The sequence below is a fragment of the Microtus oregoni genome, unplaced genomic scaffold (assembly GCF_018167655.1).
Source record: "Microtus oregoni isolate MIOR12 unplaced genomic scaffold, Mior012 000040F_ref0000088, whole genome shotgun sequence".
Classification (NCBI taxonomy): Eukaryota; Metazoa; Chordata; class Mammalia; order Rodentia; family Cricetidae; genus Microtus; species Microtus oregoni.
The window spans coordinates 22,366,150-22,371,055 of NW_024543207.1; positions in this window are offsets into that span (position 1 = coordinate 22,366,150).

The window sequence follows — 4,906 nt, forward strand, 5'->3', positions numbered from 1 at the left end:
AGGTGAATATAGCGTGCTGATTGGGCCTTAGGACACAGGCCTGTGTCACCTGCAGGTCCACAGTTTCCCCAACTTGCGGAGAGCAATGCATTGAGCTCCCGTTTGACTGATACTGTTTTATAGTTGTGGAATGGTACTCGGAGGGACAGAAATTCTCAGCCATAGATGTCTGGAGGACAAGAGGAAGTGAGGGTAGAAAATGCAGTAAAGAAATGAATCTTCTGAAACTGAAGCAACATTGCACATGTTAGTGAGGCACACTGAAGGCTACAGGTGTAACATACAACCTGGTCTACAAGAGCTAGTTCCAAGACAGGCTCCACAGCTACAGAGAAAGTCTCTCTCAAAAAACAACAACAACAAAAGATTTAGAGTTAAGTGACAAGAACAGATGGTTAAGGGGCCAATAGGGTTCCCTGGTAATAATGGTACAATTTAGACATTTTTGGTTTTGATATGGCATAAAATTAATACTAAAAACTATGCTTCTAATTTGGAATTTTGGCCTTTTCCTGGGCTAGCGATAAGAATGAGTTTCTCTCAGGATGGCAGTGCCAAGCCGTCAGCCCAAGATCGTGAGGAGACGCCTCTGCTTTGTGGTACATAATGCCGCTGAGCCATGACCTTCAGTAGAGTATGTGTATTATGTGTATTTTGGACTGAAGATATCTTCCATTTATGATGATGAGTTCCTCAGAATGCAAACCCCATTGTCATTCAAGAATCATCTATATAGAAGAATATTAGCAATAATAGAATCTAGGTGTTAAGTACATGTGTATTTTCACTTTCAAATTTTCTAAATGTTTGAAAATTATCACAATAAAATGTTGAGATATGACTTGGTAAAAAATAAACATGGCAAAAGTTCATGTGTTATGTTGTGTATAATGTGGTCTATAGTGTGTCATGTAGGTGTGGTTATTTTGTGTGACATGTGGTGTGTGGTACCTACAGTATTGCTGTATCTGTATGGTATATGGAGAGTTGTGTATCTGTGTGATATCTGAGATGCCTGAGATGTGTCTGTGTGGCATGTCTAGAGTTTTATAAGTGATGTCTGCTGTGCAATATATGTTCTGTGTATGTCTAGGTGGGATGTGATGCATCCATGTGGTGTGTGATATGTCTATGATGTGTCTTGTGGAGTGCTGTATGTGATGTTATGTGATATGTATGCTGTTTGTTTCTATGTGTTGTGTGATGTATCATGAGATCTATGATGATCTGTATGATATGTCTTGTGGTGAATGATGTATAATATTTGTGGTATTTGTGGTGTTTCTGTATGATGTGTGATATATATGGTAAATCTATCTGTGTGCCGTATGATGTGTCTGTGGTGTTTGTTGTGTGTGGTATGTCTGTGTGCTGTGTGATGTGTATGGTATGTGGTAGCGTCTGTGTGTCTATGTGGTGTGTAGCATGTGTGTGTGTGTTTACAAAATCTCTGTCCCTTCCTTGTGGAACAGGTCAAGAGAGTTGACTTGGTCAGGCCCATTTGTATTTGCATCCATCCCTGAGGGTCACCACTAGTGGGTTCCTGGTGGTGGTGACTGAAGAGGTATGAATTTTGAAAGATTTGAAGCTTCATTTTATGGGAAGAAATTCACTTTGCTTCAGTCACTGATGGCTTCTGAAAGAAAGCTTCCTAATTTACAGGGGCTCCTCAGCTGCCTGGAATGGCCCTAAGGCTGTAGCTAAGTCCTCAGTGATTCTTCTCTGGACTTCTGTTGTGACATGGGTGATCTACCCCAGGCTCAGCCACTAAAAGTGACTTTGGGTTGTGCCACATCAAATCAGGTAGCTTTGGGGCTTCCTTACTGCTTTCTTGATTGTGAGCCCCCCATGTTCCTGGTTGATACCTGTCCTGGAGTTATCTCAAGCACTCCATTTCAGGAGTGTCTGGTTTTATTGATGAGTTACTCAGAGACCCTAACTTTAACCTACAATGATGCCTGGTATGATGTAAAAAACCAGCAGGCCAGCAGCTCACATCTAAATCCACAAGTCCTCATCGGCTCCAGACACCCTAGAAAGGACACTGCAGTTTGGTCATCAGTGCCGTTAATGGGGAATTCCACCCTCAAAACTGGGCTTCAGGCTTGCCCCATCGTGGATCTGAGTTACGTATGAGTTTTCACAGACGATGGAACAGCTTCATGGTACACAGTGCAAGGTACAGCATAGAGAGCCTTCATGGGGTCTCCTGGGGCTCACTGGGAAGGGCAACAGAAGGTTACAACAGTGTGTGATGAGTCTTCCTAACTCTGAACTATGCCTGAGCAAAACCTGCAGAGCTATTGTCTACAAGTATCCCCCTTTTCTTCTGGTTGGGACCCCGCTGAAACTGTCACTTAAGGCCACAGTTCCAACCAGTGCTGCTGGCTGTGGCAATCAACTGTTGAGCTACACCAGTACAAGTACGTCTGCATCAATAAACTTATTGCTTCCTTGGAGTCTCTCAGGCCATTGGGAGAGATGAAGTCCACCTAGGAAGGACATGCCTGGCCTGCTAGAGTTACTCTGAAGCAGTTCTTCTTGAACCCAGAGCAAAGCTGGTCAAAGCGGGATTGGATGTGACTAACCAAATTCTAATACATGATCACTCCCAGTCACCAGCTGCTCTTGGGATCATCCACTGTGGGGACTCTGCACCTTCCATTAATGAAGTCTCAGCCAGAATCAGACCCAGGGAAGATTGGTGTAGTGTTCTTCCCCAGGCACAGGTGTACCTGAGGCAGCAATGAGCCCATTTGCTGAAGATCCTGTCTTTGAAGTGCCTATCAGAGCCTATCCTCAGCAGCTTCCCTAGAGTCTCACAGAGAATTTTGAGGAAGCAAGGGGCAGAAAGTATAAGGTTGACTGTAGCTCACTTAGTTGGCACTTACAACCAGATAAGCTAGCCCAGATATTCCTCTGCATATCCTGAGCAGATAGCTTATCCAGGATGGAAGAGGAACAGATTGAACCCCAGCCTCATCTGGGATGCACACTGCCAGTGTGGTTACTGTCTGCTTATCTGTTATCAGGTACAATTCTGATACATTATCTGAAAGAAGCTCTCATTGCTGCCACTGTGGTGACTAGGGCTAAATGGTGAGACCTGTCCACTAGGAAAAAGACCTCATGGTTTTCACTCCACCTGCTGAGGGACAGCAACATGCTTAGGTGGGTACAGTGATGTTAAAGGCTCCAGCCTCATGAGTCTGTCTAGTTCTAAATCTTTCCAAGTTAACTGTATGCTTTCTAACTGGCACAAGTGGCTTTTCTCAGGCAATGAACACAAATTCTTATTGCAGGTTCAATAAGACACAGGAACTTTTGTTGTCTGTAATAGAAAACCAAATTGCTGACTTGATTTTTTTCATCCAATGAAAATTCTGACTTAATGATTTGTGAATTAAATAAAACAAAAGTGGAAAAGGGAGAAAAGTATGCCAACTCGTTCTGTTTCCATCTGATATAAAGACTCTGTAGTGAAGGTAGAAACCCTTTCTCCAAAAGTCGCACCTCAGCAGGTTCCAGTGAACCCGCACAGAGGAGAACCTGTGCGCGTGTGATGAGCATGGAAGCTTTGCCCTGAGTGAACATGAGAGTCGTGTCATGGAGAGAGGGGCTAAGTGTTTCATGCTGCACCCCTTTTCCTACACTCCTCAGCCTCCCTATACTGTGGTCGATGTCATACACCTGAGCTTTGTTAGGGTATTGTAGACACAGTGACACCATCACTCCCAGGTCACCCTTTACAAACATCCTCTCACTCATTCCTCCCAAGTTCTTGGTTGGAGATAGACTGTGAGCAACTTGCTTTTAAATGGCCTCCATGTTTTAGCTACTTGTGATGGATATTCTTGTCAACTTGACTATATCTGGAGCTAACTAAAACACAACTGGCTGGGTACACTTGTGAAGGATTTTTCTTAATGAAGTTATTTGAAGTGGAAAGACCCACCTTGAATCCAGATCTTTTGAGGTGGGAAGATACACCTTCAATCTGAACCACACCTTCTGCTGGCATGGAGGAAGGCAGGTTGCTCTTTCTTACTGGCAAGTCCATTCCTTCACTAGCATTAGAGCCTACTTCTTCAGACCAGCCTCATGGAATAAACAACTACTGGATTCTTGGATCTTCTGTCAGTCAACAGCCATGTTGGACTAACTGGACCACAGCCTATAAGCCTATACATGGTAGTTATTAATGCATATATATTAATTCTATAAGGTCTGTTCCTCTAGAGAACCCTGATGAATACAGTTCTTTTCTCTGATAATGGAAGAAGTACCTGGAGCAGGATCCAGTGTGGTGTCAGCTTCTGTGGCCTGAGACTTGTCCACTCTGTTTTTCTCTTGTGTTTTTCTGCCTTTCATTTCTTAGACCTTTACAAATATTCTTCGAAAAGGACATAAATGTGATTCACTGATACGTAATGTTATGAATCTTTAAAAATCTGTACTTTTTACTTAACACTAAATTGTCAAATCTTCCCGTACTTGACACTTGGCGTCCTGTGGTCCTGCCATGCCACATGTATGGTGGCCTCTCCTTATGTGTGTTGTTGGCAGTCAAATTGCTGGGCTTCTGAATGCTCAGCTCTGCAGTTGAGGCCAAACTGTTTTCTAAAGTGGCCCTACCATTCACACTCTGACGGCAATGTGCAGAAAGCCGTGATGATTTAGGACATTGCAGTCCTGTCAGTGTTGTGGAGAGGGTATCTCCAGCATCCCCTTCGTTACTGAGGCCGAACACATTTGTCAGCTGAGTTTTCTCTTCTGTGAAGCAGTTGGTTTTGTTTTGGGTTTTTCATGTATTCTTGGGGCTTCCCCCCTTCCCCAGCTCTCCCCTCTCTTTCCCCAGGCTTTTTATTCTCTTTTGTTTGAGACAGTTTCTTATGTTGCTCAGGCT